General features: G+C 36.5%; 1 pseudogene; it reads left to right on the top strand.

Annotated features, from left to right (window-relative positions):
* The first annotated feature begins 11,633 nt into the window (after positions 1-11,633).
* Positions 11,634-11,752, top strand: LOC120604664 (uncharacterized; annotated as a pseudogene).
* The last annotated feature ends 377 nt before the right edge of the window (positions 11,753-12,129 follow it).

Below are 12,129 nucleotides of genomic sequence, written 5' to 3'. Positions count from 1 at the left end.
TTAAATAGTTAATACATTTACATAATTCAAAAACTAAAACTACAATGGCATTTAAATAAGCAGTCATTTCTTTAGCTTCTTTTTCAGACCTAAACTTACTGATTAAATTGGAAATTCAAGTCCATGAGTCACCTAATATTTGTTTTTGCCATTCATATATATATATATATATGTTTAAAGTTCTTTACATTGATTTATTTTCACCGTATTTCTGTGAGGTTAGTTAATTTCCTCTCTATCAGAGGTCTCAGAGAGTCTAGTAACCCATCAAGATTAGAATAAAAATATCTGCTCGATGCCTTCCAGCCATGGTGAGAACGCCAACAAAGAACATGGGCTGGGTATAGATCAGACATGGGCTTGCAGTTCTGGCAAAAACATTGCCCTTTGGCTTGAAATCTCAGGTCCCTCGCATGAAACTTGATTCACAGCCACTTTCTTCCCCCTAGGCCATTACACAACAGAACACTGTGGGATACAACTTGGTGTTTCATTTTGAAACATTACCAAACTGTGATTTCTGCCACAAATTGATGGTCAGTGGAAGAAGTTTGACCTTACCTGTGAATGAGTTAAAATCTTTAAAATGATAATACAGCATTTGTCTTGCATTTTATGTGACAGCTGAGGAGAATCAGGAGGAAGAAGAAGGAAAGGGAACAAGGAAGAAAGGGAGAGGTGCAGAATCCCTCCAGAGCGAGGACCGCCTAGATGTTGAACGCCTCCTTCCTCACATAGGCCAGCTCAGGGAAATGCCATGGAGACTCGTCACCGAAAGTGGATGAGACTGTCTTATTTTGGGATCCCCTTAAGCAGGCCTTGAGACAGGGCTTGAGTGCAGGTAGTTTATTTGGGAGGTGATCCCAAGAAGCCCACACGAGGGAATGGGGAAATGAAATCAGGAAAGGAAAAGCCAACAAGGGTGAGTTAATATGTGAGTTACCTTGGTGGGCAACTAGAATTCAACCCTGCTGGGGAACCTCTAAGAAACCTTGCGGTACACTAGTCAGAATTGTCTCAATAGAAGACAAAGATTACCTATTTACCCATCAATTTCTGTCAGCCGTTGGTGCAGGGCACAAATCTCTCTTGCAACAGGGTTATGCCTGAGCTAGACCCAACAAACTCCTGTGGAGTGGGAGAAAGCCTTCAAATTGAGAAGCTAAGAGATGCAGGTGCTTGAGATGGGAAATGACCTCCACAGTTGTAGGTGAACTCAGAAGTGGGTCCAAGGGATGTGGGGTGGGACAGTAACAGTGTCTAGTGCTGTTGAGGCAATGTGGTTACCTTCCAGTGTCATTCCACTAGGTAATCGGCATAGATGCCTGTCTTCTGGATTGCCAGGTTCACTAGGCAGAGACATATTTCTATGAGACTCTGTAGGGTCCATTGTCTGCAACAACACAGCAAGATTTTTTTCGCTGTTAATCATGTGTTCAGTGAAATAAGTGCGGAACTCAAAGCTATCAGGTCCATGGAGATGAAGAAATGAGGCACCAGAGATCTCCTTGACCCTTCTACCACACGAAAGCAAAGAGAGAAAATAGCCATCTATGAACCAGGAAGAAGGTCGTCACCAGACACTGAATCTTCTGGTGGCTTCATCTTGGACTTCTCTGCCTCCAGAATTGTGAGAAATTTCTGTGTTTATGAGCTACTCAGACTATTGTCTTCTGTAACAGCAGCCTGAACTGATCAAGATGCCTTTTTTTTTTCATGTTATGCCTGTTATCTTTTGTTTGTCCCAAATTATATGTATAGCTTTATATTTTTATAGACTTTATTTTTCGGAGTACTTTCAGGTTCACAGCAAAACTGCATAGACAGTATGAAGAGTTGCCATATACTTCTCCCCTACAAATGTATAGCCTTCTCTACTATCAACGTCCTTCACCAAAGTGGTACATTTGTTACAATCAATGAACCTACATTGACATGTTGTTATCACCCAAAGTCCGTTTTACCTTAGGGTTCACACTTAGTGTTGTACATTCTATGGGTTTTGACAAATGTGTAATGACACGTATGCATCATTATAATATCATGCAGAACAGTTTCACCGCCCTAAACCAAATTATATTTTAAAGCAAATACCATTAGGACACTTTCAAGGAAATATTCTGGGGTTGACTAGACCTTTCCCTTCTTCAGCCAGGTAGATAATTGAAGCTCCAAATCTGTGTTTCTACAAACACACCATTTTGGGAATATTGAGTCATAGGATAAACCCATGAGTCTTTAAATACTAACTTCCACATTTTCTGGGTCTCTTCTTCTATTTAAAAAACGTTTAGACAAATTGTGAGCCAAGGTCACTTTGGTATGGCAGACGGAATGCTCCTGAGACAACGCGTAGACTGGGATATCTGTTTTAAACGTGGAGCGTGTCTGGTAATCCCCAATGCGGGAGTGCACTGATGCTTAGGTTTGCATTCGGGCTGGATTTCTCTGACCCAGGGCTCTAATCCTGGATGCCCAGCACTTTAGGAGGATGAGGACTCCTTAATCTCTGTCTTCAGACTCTTACCCTCAACAAACCCCTTCAGGCAGCACACAGGCGACTTAGCTAGTGCTAATTCTGTCTCAACTGATTAGGGCAGTAGTAGTAAGACATGAACTTCATGAACTAAAGCTCTTGCCAAGTCAGCAATATTTACTGAATGCTTGCCTTGTGCATAGTAGCCAGGTGCCAGTTCAATTCTTTTTCAGTCTCTCATTAGCTATACTGTGACCATTCATTGAACTCAGTACAATTTGAGTTTGGCCAACCCTGAATTTGAGCAATTATATATCAAATACTTGTTGCATGTATCATGCGTGAGTTCTGGGATTATATTCATTAAAATAAATTAATTTTCAAATAACTGCTGTATTTGGTAACTTTTAACACTTGAAAAGTAGATCAGTGGAATTAAGTGTTTCTACAATTCTGAGAAAAACATAAATTCTTAAATTAAAACTAGGAGAGATCCTTAGTGGTCTTTTGTTTAAGGTACAAATCAATACTCAGTATTTTCATATATTCACTATTCTAGGTGTCCTATATTATTGTGCATTCTGAAAAGCATATTAATGCTAAAGCATAATTCACACTTCCTTAAGTATATTTTAGTTTTCAAAATAATAAATGAGAAATCTTTTTTAAAATTAAGAAGGCCAAAACAGCTGCCCCAAAGCACTTCATTATCAAATACTTCTAACAGAAAAATTAGTTATGAGAAAAGAGATCATGCTAGTTTCTCATAGCTATAATTAGAAGTGTGAAAAGTTTATTTTTATATCCAATAAGACAAAAGATTTTTTAAAATTACATGAAATATTGTATAAAATACAAATTATTATATTGATATTCAAAATACATTTGTTAATTGAAATAAAGTTTAAGGTAAGACTAGATGAATAAATTGGCATAAAATATTTGACCGTTCTAATTGTAGATACACGTATTTCATCAGGGGATTCTAAAATTATCCAAGCACTTATTTCAAGTAGAAGAAATAGTTATATTTCAAATATCTCCAACCCAAATGTGCTTCACGGTCAGTTATAACAGGACAAATGATATTGCTCCTTAAAATCTGAGTAGCTGATGTCACCTTCAGCCCCATCCCACATCTTCTGCAAGGCTGCTGCCCATTCCTGGGGCTTTCATCCTTGTAGCACTATGCCTCTGAGATTTTGCTTTTGTGGGGCTCCCACTCTACCCCATGGCTCACGATGCAGCCCTTTTTTCGTACTATCCACATAAAACTGCTCACACATAGTGATGTGAGTGTAGTCGACTTTGCTGAGGTCTTGGCCAATTTGGGGGTGGGAGGGTGCTAAAAACAACTTAAAATTGACCATTACACTTCTCCATTGTGAAACATTCCTCTGGGCAGTTTCGGCAAGGTAGGCTCTGGCTTATTGTTTTTTCTTGACCTTCTTTCAGCTGGTACCCCAACAACCCAAACCAAATCTTCCCACTTTGTTTTGCAGTGGCTTGTCTGGATCCTCTCCCAGACTCTGCTTTGAGCCTCTTCTCAATGGGCCTTTGACTCCGCATCTCCCCATACTCCCTCCCATACCTATCTTTGCCAAAGATAGGGGAGAAGTTTAGAGAGTCCTTTTCTACTGGTTTGAATTATGCCATTAACATCCTACTTTAGCTACAATTAAGTAGTCAAACTTAATTGTGGTTTTAAATAACAATAAGTACTTTTTCTGTTATATTAGCAGCTTGTAAACAAAAATGAATTATCACTAGTACTGCCAACAAAGATAGTTAACACAGAAGCACTTGCCAGTGGCTGTAAAATATACTTCACTTTACTAAAGGTATATGCTTTAGCACTTTCCTAAATGCATCGCTTCACAGTGTATACACTAAAAAGTATTGTTGAAGATAGTTCCCTCACCTCTTGTTTCTTTTCACTCTAGAAGCTCATTGTCATTAGATCCATCCGTACCCTCTTGAAATGGAAAGTTCTAGGTACATTTGAAAATATTGTAATATGAAAAGATAAGCCTTTGATGCCATTAAGCAAGTAGAAATTATGTAATTTCTTTTCTACTTAACTTCAACATAATTTATGTACTACTACAGTCTGTATAAGTTATGTTCATCTTCTTCAAAAGATTGTGAAGGAAAACCTATTACATATAAATTTTTCATAGACCAAAGTAAAATTCTAGCAGTACTCATATTTGAGCTGAATTTTAGGTATTTTAGGTAGTTTTAGAGAATGAGTTAAGAAATATTAATATATTTTAATGATTATCATTGATCGTTGCTCCATTTTTTTTTCTGAAATTTTCTACTCTGACATTTCACAGTCCATACATCATGGCAATTTTTCTGCAGTAATGGGAAGTCATTAAAATAATAACGTGTAGTAAATGTATAGCAGTAACACACAGAGGTAGGTATTTATTTGAAGACAATAAAAACACTTAATAAATTTATATACAACTTTGAACTCACTTTATCTTTTAAAAACTTTCTTTAACTTTTACCTAAAAAAAAAAACTAAAGCAAGGCAGTATTTATTTCTTCATTTGGCAGTAGTAGTATATTATTTTTACTCTTTAGTAACTTCAGTCAAATAAGAATTTATTAGCTAACATACTGCTAGTAATGGAGCCAATAAAAATTATAAATAAATCATAATAAAAATTTGTTTTTTCAAAGTGTACTGTGTTTTATTTTTATATTGTACCCACCCAGTGATTTGGGGAGGAATGCTGTTGACGATATTTATACAAGATTATTTCCTTCTCCATTTTTCATCAGACTTATAGATCTGTATTCTTTTTAAGATAAAATTGTCCTTTCGTTTTATTTGTGCAAACGTTTTAGTAAAAGTAACTAGCCTCAGTTTGGACTCATCAATACGAAGATTGGTGTACTTACATCCTCTGTGAAGGTGTCTTGGTTTTGGCATGTTCATGGAAAAACCATCCAAAGACTTTCTGTCCTTCAGTTGCAGAAGCCCCTCTGGCTGCAGATTGAAAAACACATCTGACAACTGTTTCAGAAACAATCTTAATTAACTCACTTTGCCTTAAATACAGACTCAGCTAAGTTGATTAGTCTTGTTTCATGACAGAAATGTTGCTTCCCAACATCCTCTCCAGATAGACAAAAAGATGTTAAGCCCCAGGAAAGTGCACTGCAGTGTACATAAACCTGTCTCGGAGTTTAGCCTTTAGTTTAATCCTTCCTTTAGCCTCTAAGATGCTTTGTGGGCATTCACTTAATGCCGCTCTACAATTTGACACAAGGGGAAATGCTATACAAGTAAGTAATAAGCTTTTCTTTGATAGAAATATAATCTATTTTATATTTCCAAACAGGTTTTGAGTGAAAAGTTCCTTTTGCAAGTAGGAAAAAAAACTAAGTTATTTTCCACAGAACTGCAAAATTAAACAATCTAAGGAAGAAGCTTCTGGAATTGACAACTGTACTTTAATTCTCATAGACAGTGAGAAAACTCTTCATAGTCTGTGTGAGAGCTACAATCTATATAAAAGAGAAAACATGGGGCTTTAAAAATGTGACCTGTTTTATTTACTAGAGAAATAGAGAATTTTTCGCCTTGAAAAATAACATTAATTTTTTTCCTAGTAATGTACTAGTGGAAAGTACAACATAAAATTCAAGATAAAAATTTAAAGTTGCATTACAAGTAATTCTTTAGGCTTCTAGTTTGAAGATAATTTTCTCCTTTGTTGACACATTTTTATCATTGGCTATTGAGGTCATTATAAGAAATATCATATAGAACTTACTGATTTCACTCTAGGGTGATTGTTCATAAAACAGTGGTCAACAGCATGGGCTTAAATGACTAACAGACGTAGTCAAGCAAGTTCCAGCCCACCATTCATGAGCTGTATGATCTAGCTAAGTTATTGAACTCCTCTGTGCCCCCATTTCCTCATGTCAGAAAAGCCTCATGGATTTTTTCTGAGATGTGAAGGGAACAATGTAGACAAAGCACTGGGATAGTCCCCGCTTTAGCTATTATGTTAGTAACTACATTACTTAAGAGTTCTCTGTTGAGGATCTATAGCCTGCAGTAGTACTAGGTAGAAATGAGCTTTTTTCCAGAGAAATTAGGCCAAAACAAAATCTCCAGACTCATGTGACTAGTGAATTTCTATCTTTGCATCGGCTTGTAGGAAGCTTGGCCTGCCTTTAGGCAGGCATTTTAAAACTAGAAATTATCTATGGCTTCAACTTACTTTTCCTAATATTATTTTTCCTCAATTTCTTTACTAAACTGACTCTCTTATTGTATTATATGTATATTTTCAAGCTTCTGCTAATAATTATGCATATAGATTTTCATCACTCTGGTAGTCCCCAAGTTAGATCGACTTGTGTCTGAAAGGCTTAGATATACATCGCTAAATGGGAACTTATAAATATATTGTTTTCATACAAGCAACATCCTAAAGGTTAATTAGGTTCCTGTCTAGCCCATAAGAACCCACCTACCAGAGTGGCCACTATCAAAAAAGTAGAAAATGACAAGTGTTGGTAAGGATTTGGAGAAATTGGAACACTTGGGCCCTGTTGCTGAGAATGTAAAATGATATGCTGCTGTAGGAAACACTACGGAGTTTTGTCAAAAAATTAAAAATAGGATTACCATGTGGTCCAGCAATCCTGCTTTCTGTATGTATATCCAAAAGAACTGAAAGGAAGATCTCGAAGAGATATTTGCATACCTATTTAATTACTATGTGATCTCACTTATATGAGGTACCTAAAGAAGTCAACACATAGAAATAGAAGCCAGAATGGTAGTGGCTAGGGGCTGAGAGATGGAGAAATGAGGAGTTTTTATTTAATGGGTACACAGTTTCAATTTTAGAAGATGAAAAGTTCTAGAGATTCGTTGCACAACCTTGTGAACATATTACTATATATACTACTGTATAACTGTACTGAAATATATGCTTAAAATTCTTAAGATCACAAATTTCGTTATGAGTCTTTTACAATAAATTGATAGATAGATAGATAGATAGATAGTAGATAGATAGATAGATAGATAGATAGATAGATAGATGAAATGAGTGAAATAGCACTTACAAATATATAGAAACTATTGATTTGAAAAAGATTTGAGATTTCCAACCAAATTTTTTGTTCTCCTACTAAAAGGAGCTCAATGTAGTGCTGTTTCTTTCCAAAATTCATCCGTTTCTGGAATACTGTGTGTATAGTTGTTTCTGTGTGTGTGTGTGTGTGTGTGTGTGTGTGTGTCTGTGTGTGTGTGTTAAAGAAAATAAAAACTAGAAATAATATAGACAATGCTTATAGCCTAATTTTTTAGAGCTTTGACTGACATTATTAATACTTATTGTTTTGGTAATTAAAAATTTTTATATATTTACTTACTTCCATAAAGCCTTTTAAGTGTCTTGATATGATAGTGAAAAAAAGGATGCCAACATTTTTTCAATGTAACGAATATATCTTCTGCTTTTCCTTATTAGAAAAATACATTAAATATATTTAACTAGCTTTTTCCCCCTGGTGACTAACCAGATAGTTAAAGAAAGGGTGTATTAGCAAAATAACCCTTTGATCACTATATATTATATCAGCTATCAGGCAAAAAGGAAAGTAAAATGAGATAAAGAAAAGTTGCTAGCTGGTATGAAATTATTAATAGTAAGACACTTCTGGACTTAGAGTTTAAAATAGATTATGTATGAGATTTTGTCATAGTTCAGCTATATCAAATATAAAAAAGAGATGTGTATGTGGATATTTATTTTATTTCATAAACCATGTCTGTATAAAATATATGTCACTGTGTGTAAAAAGATATATAGAACTAGAACTGAGGTACTAGATTACATAAGGAAAAAGGTTTTGAGAACCAAAAGATGAAAAAAGATCTAGAGGTTCAGAAAAGAGATATTAGAATTAAAATATTAGGTTTCAAGATACCGAAATGAAGTAGGGCTAGTTCAAAGGATCATTTTATAAGTGATTTCTCTGTAAATGTTGGTAAACTTTTTGTTTAATTACTTCCTATTTATATTTCACTTCAATTATTACTTTTGTATAGAGGTAAAGGAGGTATTTATTCTGAGTAGGCTCTCAGTTTCCATGAGTAAGGGTTAATTCAGCCCCAACTTTGGACCACCAGATGACAACAGCTAGATCCATAGAACACTGAGTGGAACACAGTGAGCCACAGGGAAGAGTAGAGTGCAAAATACCCATATCTCACAAGTTCTTTTGTTTAGTTGTGTTTGGGCCAGACTCTGTATTTAAAGTGTTTACTGTGCACTTCTCTCCAGGGTATGTGCAAACAAACAAACAATAAAATGAGCTAAAGTTTCTGGCATCACTAAAAATACATACATACATACATACATACATACATACATACATACGTACATACATACTGAAATTCTCCCATCGTGGTTGGAAAGTAGCCACCACCTTGAGCCCCCAAGTGCTCCAGCATGTCTCCTGAGTCACCCCACACAATGGTAAAGCATCTGAAGGGCTAGCTCCTAACACAGAGGGAGGCCTGCAGTTTCCTGCTCTAGCATTTCAGCCCAAATCCACTTGGACTGGTCTGTATTGGGGGTGACTGCTGCTGAATGAGAGAGAAAGGTCACAGCGCTGAGAAGCAGTGGGTTTTCTGAAAGCTATGATTGCCAAAGGAGAGGAAGTGGAGAACTCACAGGGGCCTGACTGTTTTGGGAATGGTTGAAAGAAGCTCCAAAGGAAGACAGAAATAGGTGAGCATGAGAGACCAGCAATGGTTTGGGGGTTATTTGTTATTCATTCCAGAGTGTTGTAAATTTGCACCCAACATTCAGTACAAAGAAAAGCCTCTTTATTGTTTTGCAGCTGATCTTGTCTCCTTCAAAGACCCTACTCTCTGGATAAATTGTGAGAAATTGTTTAATCCACTCTGGTGAACTTGAACCTATCCAATAATGTAAAGAATCAGTGTTTCTCAGGTAACAATTTATTCCAAGATTAAATGATCTCCTTTGGATTTTTTTTCTCCATCTCCTTGTCTTCCTTGCAATGGCACGCGAGTTGAGGGGTGGACAGCTTGCAGTGTCCTTATGGTAGAGGAGTCGGGGAGGGGACCTTGGGGCATGTTGAGAGACCACGTACTGTCCTTCGGCTCTCCTCGTGCTGCTTCAGGCTGGGGGCTCTGCTGGCTTTTCTTCTCAAAATCATCGCGTGGTCTGCTCATGGGAGGCCCTACCTGCGGCCTCGGCATCTGACACAGCAGTGTCTCTGTGGTTTGGCGGTTCATTCCCTGGCTTAGGTGGTCCCCCATGTAGCCCTTGACCACAGAGTTATTTTTGCCCTGGTGTTAATGACCCACTGTAGCAAGCTTCCCAGACCAAGTCTCTGCTACTCTAATATCACCCAAGGGGATGCAGACATTTCTATGTCCTTCTTTCCACACTGCTCAGGGTCACTCAGGAAAGCTAGCTCAGGTTCTCTCTCTGCCTGGCCTCTTGGCAATCCTAGGTTGTTCCAGGGCCCCTTGCTGGGAAGTCTTCTTCCAGGAAACCACATGAGACATGCATCAAGAGCCCTTCTGTGCTTAGCTTCCCTTCTACTCATCTAATATAGCTCCCTCTCCTGGACTCTAGAATACCCTGGAATCAAAGGATAGGCCACCTTCCTCTTGACTTTCTGGGACTTTCCTGATATACAACTGTGAGTAGGTCCTCCAGTCCCAGTCCTTGATATGTTAAGCAATGGGGATGATCTGGAATTAAGTTATTCCTCCTCTCTGCACAGAGTCTAGTTTTAAGGACGAAAGTCTCAACTAAGTAGGTGAAAAAAGTATGGGACTCAAAACCTGTCTTCCAGCCTCTCTGATGATGAAAGTTCTCAACTCCTTCCTTCCTGTGGCAATAAACCCCATTGCCCCATCTCTGAGCTATCTTAAGAAGAGGTTGCTGCCTTTATATCCTCACAACTTTATATCATCTCCATCTATTTACATAATATAGTTAGCTTTCAAATTTTGTTTATTAATGTTCTTGCTGACTTAGCATCAATGACTTCTCTGAGTGTGGTTAGGATATACTTAAAAATAAAGATTGCTTTAGAACTATTTTATATCATCATATGTTTTGATACTGACACATTCTAATCCACCATGCACTTGAAATTATTTTCTCCTGTAGTGCTGAGAGCTCTTTTTCTGGAAGATAATCATGTAAATGTAAAAATGTACACTTTTTCCATATAAACAAAAGACTTCCAAAGAAAGAATAGGAAATATGCCTTCTTCATCTGTCTTTCTTTTCTTTTCCCAGAATGTAGATGATGATTATTTCATGATCTAAGGAAATTATAAAAAATTGGGATCTCTAGCTTAATGAAACTGTGATTCATTTCTTAAAAACATGGTAGCATTAAATATATTATTCTGAAATGGTTATGTGCTATTTTATAATGCTTCTAACAATTAACAGAAGACTATATTTGGTAGAAGCCTTGTATGAATTAAAGTATTTGCTTCTGCAAATAATTGAATTGGAAAGGACAAACATACATACATCAATTAGCATATATTCATATCTATGAAGTATATTATTGTGTTGTTAGAATGGCAATTTCATCTCTTCCTCATATATAATATACAAGTGAACAATAATTTGTAAATAGTAAGATAAGACAATCGACAGAGGTTTTTGTTTCTTTAGATACTAGTTTTGTCATTTCCCTTATTTTCCTTAATTTAAAAAAGTCTCACTTTTCTTAACATCCACATTCAAAAATAAGATGATTATGTATTATTTTATCACTTAAAATCTTACTAAGATTTAGAAAGCCATGACTCCTAAAAAAAATAATACTCAAAAATTATTTCCTGTATGGCAGAGTGCTTTTAAAGCATTTTTGATTTTTAGTGCCCATAAAATGCTGAGCACCATGAGAACTATATGCTGAAGACATGGTTCTTGCTTTTAGTTTATAATTTACGCCTCTTCCTCCTCCTCCTCCTCCTTCTTCTTCTTGCAAAACGAAACTCGTTTCTTCTATATGATTCTCCTGTTCCTCCCTCTTCACTACTGATAATAGTATATGAACTAAGCATGAAAAATAATTTACGAGGTATAGAAAAGAAAGTAGACTAGTCCACGGCCATGCCACTTTGAACGTGCCCCATCTCATCTGATCTCGGAAGCTAAGCAGGGTTGGGCCTTGTTAGTACTTGGATGGGAGATCACCTAGGAATATCAGGTGCTGTAGGCATTTAAAAAGAAAGAAAGAAAGAAAGAAGGAAGGAAGGAAGGAAGGAAGGAAGGAAGGAAGGAAGGAAGGAGAAGGAAGGAAGGGAAGGAAGGAAAGAAAGAAAGAAAGAAAGAAAGAAAGAAAGAAAGAAAGAAAGAAAGAAAGAAAGAAAGAAAGAAAGAAAGAAAGAAAGAAAGAAAGAAAGAAAAAGAAAGAAAGAAAGAAGACTAGAAATAGGAAGACATGACATTTCATCTTCATTATTTTTAAAGGATCATTAGAACATTAGAATAATTGCACTTGTCAATTGCTTGTTGATGGTGAAGTTTTTTTGTTTGTTTGTTTGTTTTTGGTACCAAAATCATAAGATAAAAACTCCTCTAGGGAATTTAAATCTA

The sequence above is a fragment of the Pteropus medius genome, unplaced genomic scaffold (genome assembly GCF_902729225.1).
Source record: "Pteropus medius unplaced genomic scaffold, Ma_sr-lr_union100, whole genome shotgun sequence".
Taxonomy (NCBI): Eukaryota; Metazoa; Chordata; class Mammalia; order Chiroptera; family Pteropodidae; genus Pteropus; species Pteropus medius.
Note: the sequence above shows the minus strand (reverse complement) of the source record. Positions and strands in the feature narration are given on the sequence as shown.